Source organism: Chiloscyllium plagiosum, chromosome 23 (assembly GCF_004010195.1).
Source record: "Chiloscyllium plagiosum isolate BGI_BamShark_2017 chromosome 23, ASM401019v2, whole genome shotgun sequence".
Lineage (NCBI taxonomy): Eukaryota > Metazoa > Chordata > Chondrichthyes > Orectolobiformes > Hemiscylliidae > Chiloscyllium > Chiloscyllium plagiosum.
In genome coordinates, this window is record NC_057732.1 from 15,825,909 (window position 1) to 15,846,216 (window position 20,308).

Sequence of the window (20,308 nt, forward strand, 5' to 3'; positions counted from 1 at the left end):
GAGCCTGTGCCTCACAACCTGAGCCGCCTCCGAAATTTTAACTTTGTTTTGTTTCGGGAGGTGAAAAGGAGAGCCCTGTACCGGCTGCTGCTGCACACCATCCACCTCTTCTCCCTCATCTACCGTCCGGACACGCCTTGGCGTGCCCATTTGCCACCGGGCGGTGGGGATCCCCAGTGGAGGGCTCTCTACGCGGGAGTCCTCCCCCTTTCTCTCGGGGATCTGGGGTGGAGGGTGCTGCACGCAGCAGTCCCCTGCAACCGCAGATTGCGGTGGTTCACGGACTCCTAGCCCAACTGCTTGTTCTGTGGCGCTGTGGGGTCCGTGGACCACGTGTATATTGGGTGTGGGCGTTTGCACTCCCTTTTTGATTTTCTGCAAAACCTTCTCCTCTGTTTTTGGCTGCACTTCAGTCCCACGCTCCTGATCTTTGGGCACCCGGTACGGAGGAAGGAGGGCAGGTCTGAAGACCTCCTCGTGGGTCTGCTCCTGGGCCTGGCCAAGCTGGCCATCAACAGGTCCAGGCAGCGGGCCGTGGAGGGGGTCGTTAGGGCCGACTGCCTGCCCCTCTTCCGCGGTTACGTTAGAGCCCGGGTGTCCTTGGAGAAGGAGCACGCGGCGTCGACCAACACCCTGGAGTTGTTCAGGGAGTGGAGTGCATCATTTCTCCCTCCAATTCTATTTTGATTTAGTCCCTACCCTCCCCTTCACTGTTTTGATCACACAGCACTGTCCTTTGATGTGAAGGGCAGTGTTTGTCACTGGCCACCCGGGTGTTTTCCTGTCTTCCTGGTGGTGGAAATTGAATAAAGATTGGTGCACTTTGTGTCTTTCACTGTGTCTCACACCTACACACACACACCATGGGTGCTGGGGAAAAAAATAAGCACTACCGCACTTAGGCGGTAGTGTGGGCGAACAAAAAACGAAAAAAAATTAAAAAATTTTAAAAATAAAGTAAAACAAAGAAAAAGAAAAAATATATAACCAGGAAATTAAAAAAAAGAAAAGTAATAAAGAAAAGGTCATCAACAGGTCAAGGCAGCGGGCCGTGGAGGGGGTCGTTAGGGCCGACTGCCTGCCCCTCTTCCGCGGTTACGTTAGAGCCCGGGTGTCCTTGGAGAAGGAGCATGCGGAGTCCACCAACACCGTGGAGTTGTTCAGGGAGAGGTGGGTGCCGCAGGGAGTGGAGTGCATTATTTCTCCCTCCAACTCCATTTTGATTTAGTCCCTACCCTCCCCTTCACTGTTTTGATCACACAGCACTGCCCTTTGATGTGAAGGGCAGTGCTTGTCACTGGCCACTCGGGTGTTTTCCTATCTGCCTGGTGGTGGAATTTGAATAAAGATTCGTGCACCTTGTGTCTCTCACTATGTCTCACACCTGCACACACACACCATGAGTGCTGGGAAAAAAATAAGCACTACTGCACTTAGGCGGTAGTGTGCGCGAAAAAAAAAGAAAAAGAAATAAACTAAAAAAAAGAAAAAGAAAAAATATATAACCAGGAAATTAAAAAAAATAAACAAAAGGTCATCAATAGGTCCTGGCAGCGGGCCGTGGAGGGGGTCGTTATGGCCGACTGCCTGCCCCTCTTCCACAGTTACTTTAGGGCCCGGGTGTCCTTTAAGAAGGAGCATGCGGTGTCCACCAACACCCTGGAGTTGTTCAGGGAGAGGTGGGCGCCGCAGGGAGTGGAGTGCATCATTTCTCCCTCCAACTCTATTTTGATTTAGTCCCTACCCTCCCCTTCACTGTTTTGATCACACAGCACTGTCCTTTGATGTGAAGGGCAGTGTTTGTCACTGGCCACTCGGGTGTTTTCCTATCTGCCTGGTGGTGGAATTTGAATAAAGATTCGTGCACCTTGTGTCTCTCACTATGTCTCACACCTGCACACACACACCATGAGTGCTGGGAAAAAAATAAGCACTACTGCACTTAGGCGGTAGTGTGGGCGAAAAAAAAAGAAAAAAAAATAAACTAAAAAAAAGAAAAAGAAAAAAAATTTAACCAGGAAATTAAAAAAAAACAAAAGGTCATCAATAGGTCCAGGCAGCGGGCCGTGGAGGGGGTCGTTATGGCCGACTGCCTGCCCCTCTTCCACGGTTACTTTAGGGCCCGGGTGTCCTTTAAGAAGGAGCATGCGGTGTCCACCAACACCCTGGAGTTGTTCAGGGAGAGGTGGGCGCCGCAGGGAGTGGAGTGCATCATTTCTCCCTCCAACTCCATTTTGATTTAGTCCCTACCCTCCCCTTCACTGTTTTGATCACACAGCACTGCCCTTTGATGTGAAGGGCAGTGTTTGTCAGTGGCCACCTGGGTGTTTTCCTATCTTCCTGGTAGTGGAATTTGAATAAAGATTCGTGCACTTTGTTTCTTTCACTGTGTCTCACACCTGCGCGCACACACACCATTGGTGCTGGGGAAAAATAAGCACTACCGCAGTTAGGTGGTAGTGTGGGGGTTAAATTTTTTAAAAAAGAAAAAAAATAAACAAGAGGTTCAGTACCCTCCTCAGTTTAGGTGGAATGACTCTGTGCTGGCTGCTACTACAGTCAGTATGTTGGTTTTTGCTTCTCTTTTTTGGAGGGGAAAAACCTCATTACTGAACTGGCTGAATGATTTAGCCAGTTTGTTAACTGGCATTCCTTTTAGTGAGGACTGATTGTTAAAGTCCTGATGCACATAATGTGTTTCAGGTGTAACTCAGTTCTCATTAGGGAATTGTTATTTCATTGGCTGGTTACAGCCTGTGTGTTACTTTTCCTTTTTTTGAGAAAAGGACATGTTAATTTTGTGGTAGGGTTTAGCCGTTGGACTGTAGTTTTATTTGCTTTTTGTATGTGTCTTCACTTTTTATTGGTGTTTGGACTGAGTCGTTGTGGAAGACATACATGTTACCAGAGGAGTTGTTCCTGTGGGGCGGCCTAGCCCTGGGACTGGGCCTCTGAAGATTTAACACCTGTGTGTGTGCTGGGAGGTGAGCAGTTGCTGCATCCTGGAGTTTGGGAGAACTCCTTTCCTTCAGGAGTGGACCAACCCCTGTGAGTTAACTGTACCTGTACTATGTTCCTGTGAGTGGGCCTGGTTTTCCAAGGCTGGGCCAGGACTATGGAGACTGAACAACTGGGGTGTGCATTTGCTCCCTTCAGGAGTGGACTCTGCCCTTGGATGTGGACTGTTTTTAGCAATGACTCTGCAGTTTGGAGTGGACTCTAATTCTGACATTGTATACTTTAGTGGACTCTTCCTTTAGTGGAAATGGATTCTCTATCTTGAAGACTGTATAGATTTGGACTGTGTACCAGAAAGGACTGTGTTTTTTGGTAACTGTATTGTGGTGTTTCCTGGGTCTATTGCCCACATGGTCTTGTGTCCCTGGGTCTGGTACGCCTTACTGTGAGCTGGGAGGCTCATGGGTTGTCCTGAAAGCTGTCACCCTGAGAGCCAGAGGGTGGGTAGGCCACACGGCTCTCGGTTGCCCTGAGAGCTAGATGGTGGGTAGGCAGTTCTGAGTGCTGTCATCCGATAAGGGGTAATCAGGATGGGCTGTCCTAGAGGTGGTATGAAGGTTTCAGAGCAGCTGAGCCAGAAGGCACATAGGGGTGGGCTGAGTTCTGGAAGGCTTGTGGGCTACCCTAGATGCTGTTGTCCCAGGGAAGGGGATGGGCTGTCCTAGAGGTGGCTGAAAGGTGTGCCAGGATAGCCCACTGGTTGGAGGTGCAATGGGGTGGGTGAAAGCCCAATGGTACATAGGGGCAGACTGAGAGCCAGAAGGTGGGTAGCCATCCTCTGTGTTGTCACCCTGGGCAGGTACCAGGGTGGGCTGCCCCAGAGGTGGTCGAAAGGTGCTGAGGGTGTTTAGTGAAGCTGGAAGGTGGGTAGGCTGTCCTGACTGTCACCCTGGGTGGGTACCAGGGTGGGCTGTCTGAGAGGTGGTCGAAAAGTGTCAGGGCAGACTGAGAACTGGAAGGGGCATGGGGTGGACTGAGAACCAGAAGGTGAGTAGGGGTGGGCTGCCTTAGTGATTGGAAGGTGGGAGGGGTGGGGCCTTGCTGGGTCTGTATTGTCTGTACTTTTGTATGTAACAGTATTGTCTAATGTACAAATATCGTCATTGATGTCTCTTTATATTTTGTGAAACTGGGATTTGAGGTTTGTCCTTGTCCCTGTAAACTGAACGGTAGAGTTTGGGGACTGGCTTTGCTCCTCTCCCTTGTAAAATTGCCGTCTCTTGTATGCAGCTGTAAATGCAACTGTTGTAAACTTGTTTGTAACTTGTTTAATAAAATAAGAGATTCAGTACCCCCAGTTTAGGGGACTGATTCTGTGCTGGCTGGTACTACAGTCAGTATGTTACTGTTGGTTTCTGCTCTTCTTTAGTGGGCAACCTGATTACTGAACTGGCTGAATTATTTAGCCAGTTTGTTAACTGGTATTCCTTTAATGAGGACTGATTTGTTAAACTCCTGATGCACCTAATGTGTTTTAGGTGTAACTCAGTTCTCATTAGGGGATTGTTGTTTCACTGGCTGGTTACAGCCGGTGTTTCTCCTTTGAGAAAAGGACAGTGTTAATTTTATGGTAGGGCTTAGCTCTTGGACTCTAGTTTCCTTGGTTTTTTTTTTGTATGTGTCTTCACTTTTTTTTGGTGTTTGGACTGAGCCCTTGTGGAAGACACTTCACCAGAGGAGCTGTTCTGTGGGGAGGCCTAGCCCTGGGACTGGGCCTCTGAAGATTGAACACCTGTGTTGCTGGGAGGTGAGCACTTGCTGTATCCTGGAGTTTGGGTGAAGACCTTTCCTTTGGGAGTGGACCAAACCCTGTTGAGTTAACTGCACTTGTACAATGTACTGTTCCTGTGAGTGGGCCTGTCTTTCCAAGGCTGGGCTAGGACTCCATGGAGACTGAACACCTGTGTTGGGCATTTGCCTGTGGGAGTGGACTCCATTTTTGGACAATACACCTCCAAACTGAAGTGGACTCCATTCCTGAGAATGGACTCTCTTTTTGAATACTCTGAATCTGGACTGTACCAGAAAGGACTCTGGTTCTTTGGTAATTACTGTATTGTGGTGTTTGGGTCTATCACTTGCACTGGATTGTGTCCCTGGGTCTGGCAGGCCTTAACTGTGAGCTGGGAGGCTCATGGGGTTACAGCTTTCAGATGACCCAAGAGCTGGAAGGTGGGTAGGCCATCTCATGAAGCTGAAGGTTGGGCTGTCCCAAAAGCCAGAGGGTGGGTAGGCCACCCTGATGTCAGTCACCTGAAGAACCAGGTGGTGGGTAGGCCATTCTGAGTATCTTCCCAAGGGGTAATCAGGACAGACTGTCCTAGAGGTAGTTGAAAGGTGTCAGAGCTGCTGGGAGCCAGAAGGCACATAGGGGCAGGCTTGTGGGCTACCCTGCACACCCCCTTCCCAGGGAAGGGGATGGGCTGTCCTATAGGTGGCCAGGTGTGCCAGGAGTGCCCACTGGTTGGGGGAGCATCAGGGTGGGTGAGCCCAATGGTACATAGGGGCAGACAGAGCCAGAAAGCAGGTAGCCATCCTCAGCACTGTCACCCCAGGCAGATACCAGGATGGGCTGTCCTAGAGATTGTCAAAACGTCAGGGTGGACAAGAACTGGAAGGGGCGTGGGGTGGACTGAGCGAGAAGGTGGGGGGGGGAAACAGGGTGGGGGGGGGGACAGGGATCTGTATTGTCTGCACTTTATGTAACTGGATTGTCTTGTATATAAAGGTCATTGTTGCTATCTTATTATATTTGAAACTGGGATTTGTGGTTTGTCCTCACTTCCCTGTAAACTGGTTGAATGGTAGGGTTTAGGGCTTAGCTTTGCTCCTCTCCCTTGTAAAATTGCTGTTATTTACAGCTGTAAATGGTAACTGTTTATTGGAAATTGTATTCTAATTTGTTAAAATATTATAAACAGATTCAGTACCTTAGTTTAGGGGACTGAGTCTGTCCCAGGTTAACTGAGTATCCTGTTGGCTGGGGCAATCAGGAAAGCCCTGACTAATATAAAAAGGAGATTCAGGTCTTGATTTAGGGAACTGACCTGGCTGGTGCTAGTCAGTGTTACTGTTGGTTTCTGCTCTTTTTTTTTCTGGAGGGGAAAAATCTGATTACTGAACTGGCTGAATTATTCAGTTTGTTAACTGACATTCTTTTAGAACATAGAACATAGAACATAGAAGAATACAGCGCAGTACAGGCCTATTCCTAACATACCTATAGAAAGCCTTAGGGTTTTCCCTAATCCTATCTACTAAGGACCTTTCATGTCCCCTCCTTGAGAACTGATTTCTAAACTCCTGATGTGCACCATGTATTTCAGGTGTAACAGTTCTCAGTGGATTGTTTCACTGGTTGGTTACAGCCTGTTACACCTGCTTTTTTTTCCTGAAAAGGACAAATGTAAATTTTTGTGGTAGGGCTTAGCCCTTGGATTCTAGTTTTTTTTTGTGTCTTTACTGTTTTTTGATGTTTAGACTGAGCCCTTGTGGAAGATATTTTGACCAAAGGAGCTGTTCCTGTGGGGAGGCCTAGCCTGGGACTAGGCCTCTGAAGATTGCACACCTGTGTGCTGGGAGGTGAGCACTTGCTGTGTCCTGGAGTTTTGACAAAGACCTTCCCTTCAGGAGTGGACCAGCCCCTGAGTTAACGCTACTTAATGTATTGTGGCCCTGGCTCTCCCAGGCTGGGCCAGGACTCCATGGAGACTAACACACATGCTGTGGGGTGTGTATTTGCTGCCTTTGGGAGTGGACTCTCCCCTTGGTTGTGGACCCTGTTTTTTGCAGTGGACTCTACCTAGAACAAGTTGTAAACTGGAGTGTACACTCCCTTTTTTTTTTAAAGACACTATTTGGACTCTGTCAGAAAGGACTGTTCACAGTTAACTATCATGTTTCTTGTTGGGCTTATCACCTACACAGTCTTGTGTTCCTGGGTCTGGCAGGCCTTGCTGTGAGCTGGGAGGCTCATGGCTCATCCTGAGAGCTGGAGGTTGGTAGGCTATCCTGTGAACCTGAAGGTTGGTAGGCTGTCCTGAAAGCTGGAGGATGAGTAGGCCACTCTGCCAGATGGGTAGGCAGTTCTGAGCATTGCTTTGCTGAGAAGGGGTAATTGAAGCAGGCTATCCTCAGTGGTAAAGGTGTCAGAGCAGCCAAGAGCCAGAAGGTGTGTAGGGACAGACTGAGGTCTGAAGGCTTGTGGGCTACCCTGCACACAGTCCCCTCTGGGAAAGGGGACAGGCTGGCCTAGAGATGGCTGAAAGGTGTCAGGGTAGTGCACTGGCCAGATGGTGCATCAGGGTGGGTGAGAACCCAATGCTTCATAAGGGCAGACAAAGTCAGAAGGCAGATAGCTGTCCTCAGTGCTGTCCCCCTGGGTAGGTACTAGGGTGGGCTGCCCTAGATGTGGTAAGGTGTCAGGGTGGACAGAGCTGGAAGGTGCATAGGGGTGGGCTACCTTTAGAGTGGCTGGAAGGTGGGATGGATGGGGGCTTGTTGGGTCTGTATTGTATGCACTTTTGTGTAACTGGATTGTCTTGTGTACAAATGTCTTGTAATGTTTGAAACTGGGATTTCAGGTTTGTCCTCTCCCCTGTAAACTAGTTTGAACAGGAGTTTGGAGCCTGGCTTTGGTGCTCCTCTCTCCTTGTAAAATTGTTTCTTTATATAAGCTGTGAATGTTTACTTTTTGTAAACTGTCTTGTAATTGTCTAATAAATATAATCAGAAGAAAATAGATTCCAGGTCTTAGGGACTGACTGTATACTGACTAGTGCTACAGTCAGTGTTACTGTTGGCTTCCACTGCTGCTTTTCTGGAGGGGAAAGTCTGATTCCTGAACTGGTTGAGTTTTGCCAGTTTAACTGGCATTCCTTTAGTGAGGACTGATTAAAGTCTCTGGCTAGTTGCAGCCTGTTAGACTCTTGTCCTTTTTGTCTTTTTCTCAAATGTTAATTTTGTGGTTGGGCATAGCCCTTGGACTCTATATTTTCCTTTTTTGTATGTCTTTACTTTAGTGTTTGGATTGAGCCCTTGTGGAAGACATTTCCCCTAGAGGAGCTGTTCCTGTGGGGAGGCCTAGCTCTGGGACTAGACATCTGAAGATTGAACACCTGCATTGGGAGGTGAGTACTTGTATCCTAGAGTTTGGGAGAAGACCTTTCCTTTGGGAGTGGGCCAAAACCCCTGAGTTAACTGCACCTTAAAATTGTTCCTAGTGGTCCTGATTCTCCAAGGATGTGCCAGGACTCCATGGAGACTGAACACCTGTGTGCTATGGGGTGTACATTTGCTGCCTTTGGGTGTGGACCCTGTTTTTAGTGGTTGGCTCTGCAGTTTGGAGTGTTCTCCATTTCTGGCCATGCACATTGCAAACTAGAGTGGACTATGTTCCTTAGAATGGACTCTATATTTTGAAGACTATTTGGACTGTGTACCAGGAAGGGCTGTTAACAATTAACTCATGTTTCTCTTTGGGCTTATCACATGCACAGTCTTGTGTCCCTGGGTCTGGTAGGCTTTAATGAGCTGGGAGGCTCCTGGGTCATCCTGAACACTCCCTCCTGAGCTGGAGGGTGGGTAGGCCATCCTGTGAACCTGAAGGTTGGTAGGCTGTCCTAACAGTATGTGTAGGCCACCCTGATGCCAGTCACTCAAAGCCAGAAGGTGGGTAGGCTGTTCTGAGTGCTGCCTTCCCAAGAAGGGGTAATTGGGACAGGCTGTCCTAGAGGTGGTCAGAAGGTGTCTCGGCAGACTGAACTGGAAGGTGCATAGGGGCAGGCTGCCTTAGTGGCTGGGAGGGACAGGGGCTTGTTGGGTCTGTATTGTATGCACTGTTTTACATAATTGACATTTGTACATAATAGATTTCCTTAAGACAGCAATGTTTGAATCTGGGCTTTGAGGCTGGTCCTCATTCACCTGTAAACTGGTTAAACAGTAGGGTTTGGGGTCTGGCTTTGTTGCTCCTTTTCCTTCAAAATTGCTGTTTTTATACAGCTGTAAATGTTTAGATTTTTAAAAAAATTTAAACTTTAAACTTATTAAAATAAAAAAAGGCCCCCAGAACCTGACCCATAACCTGCACCACCAGAATTTTAGTTTTGTCCCTTAAAAGGGCAGGCCTTGTACAGACCACTGCTCTGCTGCACACCATCCACCTCTTCTCCTGCATCTACTACCCAGATATGCCTGGATGTGCCCATTTACCACTGGGTAGTGGTAATGCCAGTACAGGGCTCTAAACAGGAGTTCTCTCCCTTTCTCTCAGGATCTGGAATAAGCACTGCTATTAGACAATGTGGGAGTAAAAAGAAAAATAGGTGTCAGGAGGGGAAAAAAAACAGGAGATTGTGTGGCCTGGCTAGCTCAGATGGTAGAGCATGTGCCTCTTAATGGCAGGGTTGTGGGTGTGAGCCTCCTTTCAAAAGCACTTAGACACTATACCTCATTCTGAACAATCACTTCCACTCTACATCTAACATGGCAGATATAGTATAATATAGATTAATGTGAGGTTATTGACTTTATAAATTGAGGGAGCTGTTTAACATTAGGCAGCTGAAATAACAGTACACCACATGCATTTACCATGCACTTAAGACAAACTGTTAGCCTTCATAATGGAATTTGAATACAGAAATAAGGATGTCAACTGCAACTATGCAGGGCATTGGTAAGGCCACATCTAGAATATTGGGTTTCATTAGCAAAGGATGCTCTTCCTAATGAGTACAATGAAGGTTTACAAAGTTAACTATTGAGCTGCCAGTGACCTGAGGATTGAGTTGGTTAAGATTTTATTCAGCAGAGTTGAGTTTGAAAGGGGTGACAAACTTAAATTCTAACTGGATGACTCCACATAAATGAGGGAAGGATGCACTTGATGAAGGCCAGAACTGGGGTCTTAGTTTAAAGATAATGGGTAAACTAGTTTAAGCTTGAAAGTGGTTGAGGCAAAAACATTTGTTTTCAAGGAGGTGGTTTTAGCTTTGACTGAAGATCATAGAGTAAAAAGAAGGCAACGTGAAGGTATGAGCTAGATCAGCTATGATGAATGGAGTGGGCTTGAGGGGTCATTTTCTGCTCTGACCTTCTTTGGCTCCTACCTTTTTTTTCTATTGTTTCTGAAGCCTCTCTCCTAAAGCCCAATGGGTGAGAATGGGGCGAGTAAATGTCTACTGAGGCAGGATTTTATTTCTGAAAATGGAAAGGGAGAATAATTCCCTAGTCTTAACTGTTTTCACATTCCATTTCATTTAAAAAGGTATTTAAAAACTGATACAATTATAAGGTCTCTGAACAAATATTGTCAAATTTCTTTGAAACATCAAATTACAGATGCTCAATTATCAACCATAAAATGTGTAAAAAATATTTAACTTGAGTAATAGCTGAAGAAAATAAGAACTAAATCCATCAGCATCACTAATGAAACTGTCTCATCTTACTTAAAGCCAAATAGTAGAAAATGAGGACTGTAGATGTTCAACTGCAGAGTTGAACAGTATGATGCTGGAAAAGCAGCATCCAAACAGCAGGAGAGTAACACTGAGCATATGCTCTGTAGCAGGATGAAGGTTATGCTCAAAACATCAACTCTCCTGCCCCTCTGCTGCCTGACCAGCTGTGCTTTTCCAGCACCATGGTCTTGACTCTGATGCAACCAAAACCAAAGTTACCACTCCAGTACAATAACATATTGAATGCCAGTGAAGTGATTAAGGAAATCTTTTATGGGCAGAAGGCCAAGGAAGTTACAAGCAAGCAATTTCCCATGTCACTGTCACACTTGCATTAGAGTCAATCAAAAACTTTAGAATTGCCTTTCATTAATCAAACTTATAACAACTTCAAAGAGCCAGTTAAGACGCTAGCAGTCTTATTAAGCCCATCCACCTTGGGTATTAATAATTCAGTAGCTGCTGCAAGGCAACCTTTTAATTGCTGATCTGATGTAAATTGGGGAGCTCAATGCTTGAGGATACCTCTGACTCCCTGCTATCTTGCCTGAAAAAGTATTCAGGCAAAGCTGATGTTGGATAAGTCCCCCAGCACAGGCTGGAGCCAGGGTCCCTGCTGGATCATGGCTTGGAGTCTCAGTGCTAAACATAGCTATAAATAATGTCAAATTTAGTCGTCATGGTTTTAAAGTACATTTAGCACTTAATTTTATTATTCAAAAGCTGTATTTGTAAGGGATTGGGTGCAATGCACCATTCTACACAATGCCATGTGAACATTTGTCTGACTCACTGGAAAAAGGCAAAATTTCAATTATCAAACTCAATGGATAGGACCTCAAATTATACATTTTCCCCATCACAATACTGCACTAAAGTGAGCCCAGGTACAAGGCTTAAGGTTTGCATTAAAGATTGATCCAACACTCCGCTGCCTTGAACTTAAAATCAATAAGTGTTTCCATTTATTTGTGTATACCTCAAATTACCGACATTTTTGCTATAGTCATCTTCACTATATAGAGGAATAATGACTGACTGGATACAGCGACTAATGAGAAAGTATTAATGAACATGACAATTTCTGAACTCTAATCTTAAAGGTTACAAATAGCATAAATGGCTTGTTAGGAACTAAAAGCCAACAGGAACGGAATGGTCAAGATTCAAGTTACTATTTGACCCCTAAGAATGCAGTTTTAATAAGTCTGCAATTTTTTTAGATTAGAAATTAAGTGTGCAATATGTATTAGTATGTAGTAAGATATTTATAATTTGCTATATTATGGGGAATAGATCCTAGTATTTTAATGTACTGACAACAAACATTATCTAATATCTTGGAAGCTACAATTAATGGGAAAAATTCAAACTAGATTTTACAATTTTGTACCACCTGAAGATATTATCATCAGCAAACTGTCAGACATGTTGCACAAAAACATGAGCTTGATGTCAGCTTCCATTTTTCTAAGGGGGAAGAAATGTGTATAAGCAAATGATTCACCGTCTAAATAAATTGAGAATTCTCAAAAGTTCAAGGTTAAAAATCGCACAGCACTTTTGGAGCGCTAGTGCTTCCAAATAAACCTGTTGGACTATAACCTGGTGTTGTGTGATTTTTAACTTTGTACACCCCAGTCCAACACCGGCATCTCCTAATCATGCCTAACATTCAGGAACAGCTGTCTCTTTTAAGATGTCCAATGAGGCTGCACGCTAACTGAAAACCTCTTGATACAATTTTGATAGCTACCAGTAAGTCCCCACTGCATTGAGTCTTGAGTATAACGTGTCATCAGCTGGTCCTTCCAAGAACCAGCAGGAGTTTTCACCCAAATCGGACTCTATTTGTTATTATCACAAAGGTAATAGGTGTTCCATTTCCCCTCATGATCCTTCATAAAGGCAAATATGAATATGCAGCATCTGCAGCAAATTCATTTCATTTTCTCAGACAGCAGCCTACAAATCACATGTTTGTCCTCAAGCACCACTGTATGTTGGTTTTCCTTTTATTAGCTGAACATGAACTGTCAGCATGGTACAAAGTGAAAAAGGTGGACCTTGTTTTATGTTCCATTCAACAATTCCCTTAAAGTATTTCTGCTGCCTTAGCAGCCAAATGCTTTGCAGTTCAGAAGCTGTTTCCAGTCTTGAAAAGATAGGTAACCAGAGGTTACAAATTTGAGGTGACTGATCAAAAATGAACCTACAAAAATGGTTCCTCACATAGTCTAAGACAGCAAGTTATTAGTACCTAGAATTACAGCCTGAAAAGAAAGTGGAGACAGAGTTCAACACTTACATTCAGATAGGAAGTGAAAAATGTTACAAGATAATGCAAAAGAAGAACAGTGGAATGATAGTTTGTTGGTCAGTCCTTCCAGAGAGCTAGCACAATCATGATGGGCCAAATTGCCTTTTTACTGCTATATTAAATGACAAATGTTTAGGAAATGATACACTTTATTTTGTGAATGGCCACTGTCCTTCTACTATTTTTCTTAAAACCTTTTTCACAGATACACTCCTTGGATCAGGCATTCATTTTGGATCTTAACATGAGCACAACATGAAGCTTCCCCACGTGTGCCTGAAATCTGTTTCTGTCTTCAAGATTTTGTATTCACCTCGCCAGTGTTTAATCTTTTTTCATCTATCTAGGGTACCACCATGACACTATTTAGAATGTTCAGCCCCTTGTTTATCTCAGAAGTTGTGCTGACTTTCAACTATTCTATTAAAGTGTTGCACTTATCTGTTTAAATAATAAAACACATGTATGGAATAATTTCAATTAAAGTGGATTAATTGCACACAACAGATTTTACACATGTACATTGCCATCACTGGACAAAAAAAAGTCAAACCTCTTTGCTGCTTCATTATTTAATTAGAAATTTCTTGTGGTTTGATTTCTGAACCATCAAGTTATTGGAAAGAATGCAAAGACATTTTTTTGTTTAATGGAGAAAATGTTTCTCAAACAAATTTTTGTATGTCATCCATCAAGCAACTTTTTATGCAATGTTTGAGAATGCAAGATTTATTTTGACTAAGGCACTTCCACACCCATAAAGGTGGCACCAAATACGATCTTTGCGGTTTAAGCATTTGTTTCTTTTCTCAGTTTATCTAGTGTTGGAATTGTTTCATACACATCTTAAGAGCCATAGATAAATAAAGGCATTTTATTACAAAGTATTGAGTGACGATTTAGCTTGCTTTGCTAAGTGAGAAGCATGAAGTAATTAGGAATGTAGAAAGAAAGGATATACAGTGTAGTGTGTAAACAAACATTAACTCAGTTAGAATACTTACTCTCTACTGATTGTCCCATTGGAGTAAAACTATATCATTGCACCAAGATAGCCAACAAATCTGATAGAAATAATCACAAACCCAGAGATTTATTTCAAGTATGGCTAAATGTTTGTGATGCAAATATAATAAACCAAGGAAGATTTACACATTCTAATGCATTTAAAGTTGATTTTTAATTGTATTTTGTTTCATAATTTGGTAGCTTTTAAGAGATTTTTAAAAAATAGTTCATCGTTTTATCAATGTAATTAACCGTTGTATCATAAGCTCAAAAAATGTTTCAAGTTCTGGAAGAATCACTAAATACACCACTAATGCCTACAATTTTCTGTGACAGATTGTGATCTGTTTTCCCCTTATTGTCCAACCGATATTTTTGGCTTGCTTTCTGTTGTTTTTAGCAGTCCATTGGAGGTTAGAAATTTCTCTGAAGAAAGCTTTCCTTGAAACTGCCATAGAATGGAAAGGGTGACAGGCACAATCAATAATCCTTGACTACTTCTGGGAAATAGTCAAACATCTTGTCAGTCATTTAATGGACCTCAATTAATGGCCAATTGAAGGTATGGATGTGGAACTTCTGAAAGCTACCCTTCTGGCATTGCCTCTCATTTGCCTGACCTATCCCAGTCCCGACAACTCTTGCTACATAAGATGAGGATAAAAAATGCTGGGATCTTGATCAGATGGGCCAAGGTCTGAGGAGTGGGAGATGGAGTTTGACTTCGATAAATGTGAAGTGCTACATTTTGGAAAAGAAAATTAAAGCAGGACTTGTACACTTAATGGTAAGGTCCTAGGGATGTTGCTGAACAAAAAGACCTTGGAGTGCAGGTTCATAGCTCCTTGAAGGTAGAGTCGCAGGTAGATAGGATAGTGAAGAAGGCATTTGGTATGCTTTCCTTTATTGGTCAGTATTGAGTAGAGGAGTTGGGAGGTCATGTTGAGGTTGCACAGGATGTTGGTTAGGCAACTTTTGGAATATTGCGTGCAGTTCTGGTCTCCTTCCTATCAGAAGGATGTTGTGAAACTTGAAAGGGTTTAGAAAAGATTTACAAGGATATTGCCAAGGTTGGAGGATTTGTGCTATTGGGAGAGGTTGAATACTCTGAGGCTGTTTTCCCTGGATCGTTGGAGGCTGAAGGGCGATCTTATAGAAGTTTATAACATCATGAGGGACATGGACAGGTTAAATAGACAAAATCTTTTCCTTGGGGTGGGGATGCCCAGAACTAGAGGGCATAGGTTTAGGGTGAGGGGGAAAGATTTAAAGTGGACCTAAGGGGCAACGTTTCCAGAGAGTGGTGCTTATATGGAATGAGCTGCCAGAGAAAGTGATGAATGCTGGTACAATTGCAACATTTAAAAATCATCTGGATGGGTATATGAAAAGGAAGGGTTTAGTGATATGGGCCAAATGATGGCAAATAGGACTAGATTCAGTTGGGATATCTGGTCAGCATGGACAAGTTGGACCAGAGGGTCTGTTTTTGTGCTGTACATCTCTATGACTCGTTGAGGAACCCCAATGTGTAGACCTCGAATGGTAGTCCTTAGGACTCAGAAGCTGACAAATCTTATTGCCAGCAGCTTCTGGAACCCCAGAATGGGTTGGGGTCTACACAAGTTGAAACTTTATTGCTGGAACAGCACAGCAGGTCAGGCAGCATCCAGGGAACAGGAGATCCGACGTTTCGGGCACAGGCCCTTCTTCAGGAATGGCCTGAAGAAGGGCCTGTGCCCGAAACGTCGAATCTCCTGTTCCCTGGATGCTGCCTGACCTGCTGTGCTGTTCCAGCAATAAAGTTTCAACTTTGATCTCCAGCATCTGCAGACCTCACTTTCTCCTGGGGTCTACACAAGGCCAAGAAATTCCCCTGTGTAGTGCATGCCAATCCTGACAGGTACAATGTTGAACTTCCTCAGTGGTGAGGATGATGTGTTAGTCACCACCTAACATACTTGTGCCACACTTCAGAAGAAATGGAGAAATTGTGCCCTTGGTGTTTCCAAGCATGACTGCCTAGTATACAAAGCTGGAATCCATCAATGTAACAACTGGACACCCTTGAGGCTCTGGAATGTCCTTAGGGCTCATGAACCCCAAGAAATCCAAAAAAATCGTTCTGGAATAACTTTTGTCATCAATTCTACCCTTCTTACCTTTTCCTCTCTGTAATTCTTCCAGTCATGTTAATGGTAGTACCTTGGATTGTGTCATCGAACATAGATCTAAGAGTTCAGGTACATAATTCTTTGAAATTTGCAAGGCAAGTGTGCTAAATACCTTCTTTATTACCCTGTCATAGGTAAACGGGGTAATAAAGGTGTTTAGTACACTTGCCTTCATTGCTTTGACCATTGATTGATTATAGGAATTAGGATATTATGTTGAGGTTGCACAGTTGATGTTATTGAGGTCTCTACTGGAGTACTGTGTATAATTCTGGGTGCCCTGCTAAAGGAAGAATTCAACTGAAAAGAGTTCAGAAAAGATTTATCATGTTGCTGGGACTGGAGATTTTGAGTTAGAAGGATAGGCTGATAAGCTGGAGCATAGAAGTTTGAAAGGTGACCTTTATAGAGGTTCTTAAAATCATGGGCATAGATAAGGTGCTTAGCAAAGCTGTTTTCCCTAGGATTGGTAGTTCAAAACCAAGGGGCATATTTTTAAGGTGAGACAAAAAGGATTTAAAAGGGACTTGAGAGGTAACTTTTTTCACATATAGTGGTTTGTATGTGGTATGCATTGCCAGTTAACGTGGTAGGTGCAGGTAGGGTCACAACATTGAAAAGACGTTTGGACAGGTAGATAAATAGTAAGATTTTAAAGGGATACGGGCCAAACGCGTACAGGTGGGATTAGCTTAGTTTGTGAAATTTGGTTGACATGGGCTAGTTGGACTGAAAGGTCTGGATCCCGTCTGGATCCCTCAATACCTGGCTCCGACCATTAACTACACTGCCTCATCCATCACAACTCAACAACTGAACTCAACCACTCAACATACCACTCCCACTGTGGCTCAAAACACCAACCACTCCTCGCCAGACACACCTCACAAACTCATTCACAGCTACTGCATACCTTAGTTTCCCCATTGCCACAGACAACCCTAACCACTCACCACGATGCTCGACAGCCAAATACTCCTCACGACACCAGTACCTGTAGCTCAAACTGATAGCACTCCCCACCAAAAAATCAAAACTGTAGTCCAACCTCTAATCACTCCTCTCCGCACTTCCAATGAGGTCTAACTCCAAACCAAATCCCATCCCTGCAGCTCAAGTCTCTCTAGATAAGGGCATACAAATCCTCACTTGACAGTAAATCCTCAATTCCTAGCACAGTCCATGTAGTAGATAATGCCAACTGCAGTTCAGACTGCACCCCCACCTAGGCCCATCCTTAACAACCAAGCCACTTTCCATGGTGACTAGCATGGAGGCATGATCCCTGCGAACACCAAAACCAAGTCCAAACTGCAAGTCAGAGCAGGCCTAGGAGTTAACATATTCACAAATCTTACCAGAGTTTCTTCAGAAAAACTAGAAGGCACAGGTTTAAAGTGAGAGGTTTAAAAGGGACTTGAGAGGCAACTATTTCTCAGGGTGTTGCGTATAAGGAATGAGCTGCCAGAGGAAGCTGGCATTATTACAACATTTAAAAGACATTTTGACAGATACGTGAATAGGAAAGGTTAAGAAGGAAATGGGTCAAACACAGTCAAGTGGATGAGTTCAGTTGAGGAACCCTGGTCCGAATGGATGCGTGGCTGAAGGGTCTGTTTCCCCACTGGATGTCTCTATGACTTCATAACTCTTTCACAAACATACAATCTACCTTCAACATCTTATCCATTTTAAAGGCTCTAACATAATGACATTGATTGCATTGGAAATGGTGGGGGTGATTTTCCTCATTCTTCTTGGCACAATAGCAGTTCTGAATCTACATTGTGTCACTTCCAGATCTTTTACCAGGATGGAGGTTAGGGTCTGTGAGCTTTGGCAAATTCAGACATTTCTTTACTGATAATTGCTGTTAGAGAGCATTTTGTTCATCTTTTAAAAAAGATTTGTTCCTACAGAGATTTGTACTTGATTAAATTGTTTGTCTCTGGATCAGACAAACTGATGATTTTCAGACCCCCAAAACCCATAACCGTCACTCTATTCTGTGCATTCAAGTCATAGGGGCTTGCAGGGTGTTATACTGCAAATTGTGTCTGTGCAAGAGGAAGAGTAGAATGTGTTACAGGGCAAGAAAGTCAATCAGCATATCAAATGATAGTGGGCAAGCAGATATAATTCCTGGCTCCCCCAGGAGTTCATAGGCTGAACAGTATTGATACAGATCTTCCATAAATGCACTTGTGACATTTCAGAGTTCCAAACTCTATTCCTCAATCGATATTACAAACACATTATTACCTCCCACCTCTTTTTTTGTGAGAACTTGCTGAGCACAAATTGGCTGCTGTTTTGTTCACATTGCAATTTTGACTGTGCTTGTAAAAGTACCCCATGCTCTGTGAAGTTCTTTGTGTCTTCTTTTGGGAAGTTGGGAAAATAGCCTCTTTCTTTCTTTCAAACCACACCGGACATATCTCTTTCACTGGCTGCTTGATGATTGTCAGTCACGCGCACTCACTAGAACCTTGCAGCAAATAACGAAGCGAGTCAAGAGGAAAGGATTATTCACATTCATGCAATTGTTTCATTAAAGGTGTGGAGCCAGTAAAGCTGGCATTAATTACAGCTTTAGATAGATCAACTGCAAGACAAGTATTGACATTGATTCCTTTATTCAGCATTCCATAATTTTCTAACAACAAATTAGTGAAAGGCAATCAAGTTTCTGGCAAGATTAGAATGGTGCTGGAAAAGCACAGCAGGTCAGGCAGCATCCGAGGAGCAGAAAAAATCAAAGTTTCTGGCAAAAGCCCATCATCAGGAATGGGGCCCCATTCCTGATGAAGGGCTTTTGCCCAAAATGTTGATTTTTTTTTTCCTGCTCCTTGGATGCTGCCTGACCTGTGCTTTTCCAGCACCACTCTCATCTTGACTGTAATCTCCAGCATGTGCAGTACCCACTTCTGCCTAATTAAATTTCTGCGCAGACCTCCTGACATCTCATCCTCAAAAAACATCTTCCTTGAAATTCATTTGTGCGGTGGCTCAGAGGTTAGCATTGCTGCCTATAGGCACCAGGGACTCATGTTTGATTCCACCCTCGGGTGACTGTCTGTGTGGAGTTTCACATTCTCCTGGTGTCTGTGGGTTTCCTCTGGGTGCTCTGGTTACCTCCCACAATCCAAAGATGTGCAGGTGAGGTGAATTGGTCATGCTAAATTGCCTATAGTGTTCAGGGATGTGTAGGTTAGGTACATTAGTCAGGAGTAAATATAGAGTAATAGAGTATCATAGAATCCCTACAGTGTGGAAACAGACTCTTTGGACCAACAAGTCCACACCGACCCTCAGAGTAACTCACCTAGACCCAATCCCCTACCCTATTGTTCTATATATTGGTCTCGGTGGGTTACTCTTTGAAGGGTCAGTGTGAACTTGTTGCCCCAAATGGCCTGTTTCCACATTGTAGGGATTCTACGATATTATGATACCCTGAATAGCCTTGCCTGTACTATAAGCATTCCACGATTCTAAGAACTCAAATCATAAAGCCAGTAGACAAGTGCAAAAAGCAACCTGAAAGATTAATTGACTTTTAATTTGATAATCAGAATAAAATCCAGCAAGAGAAATCAAGATGAGACAGCGCAGAAAGAAGGCAAGAGAGCACTTAATCCGTTTTTTAAATCTTTGAGAATTACCTATTTAGTTCTAATCTCTGCTCTTTTTTCAGAACCCGACAAATACTTCCGCTTCAAATGTTTATTCAAATCACCTTTAAAAATTATCATTAAATCTGCTTCAACTATATTTTTTTCAGACCGTGCATTCCAGAGCAATGCAATGTTTAAACAAATTATTTACATTATCCTCGGCTCTGTTAGTAATTTAAAAAAAAATTTTGACTTTTCCAATCACTGACCCTTTTTTGTACAGGATCTATCAAAGGTTTTCATGCTTTTAAAAGTCTTTATTAAATCTTTTTTAACCATCTTTTCTCCAAGTCAGACAAAATCAAGTTATTCAAGTGTACATGTTTCCTCTGTTGCAGTGTTCCTCTAGTGCTTGGCATCTTTCCTAAAGTGTAGTGCACAGGACTGAGGATGAAACCTTTACAAGGGCCAACCCAGTGTTTTATAAAGGTCTACCTTTGTACTCCATGATGAGGGAATTTTAATACCTCCATGTTTGTTTGGGATTTAAATTCTTTTAATTTTTGATCAGGAATAAAATACGACTTCATTAAGCTCATGAATTACAGAATGGTTCCACCACAGAAGGAGATTGTTCATCCTGTGGGTGTGTGTGTGTGGTTCTCTGCAAGAGCAGCTTTGTTGTCACCATTTTGATTTTGGGGT

General features: G+C 43.5%; 2 long non-coding RNA genes across 2 annotated transcripts; both read left to right on the forward strand.

Annotated features, from left to right (window-relative positions):
- The first annotated feature begins 2,764 nt into the window (after positions 1-2,764).
- On the forward strand, positions 2,765-8,075 carry LOC122561651. The gene is made up of 3 exons (XR_006315074.1): positions 2,765-2,984; positions 6,499-6,600; positions 8,040-8,075. It is a non-coding gene; the product is annotated as an uncharacterized LOC122561651 (long non-coding RNA).
- Positions 8,076-8,105: 30 nt separating this feature from the next.
- Positions 8,106-13,278, forward strand: LOC122561648. Its single transcript, XR_006315066.1, has 2 exons — positions 8,106-8,147; positions 13,010-13,278. It is a non-coding gene; the product is annotated as an uncharacterized LOC122561648 (long non-coding RNA).
- Positions 13,279-20,308: the final 7,030 nt, after the last annotated feature.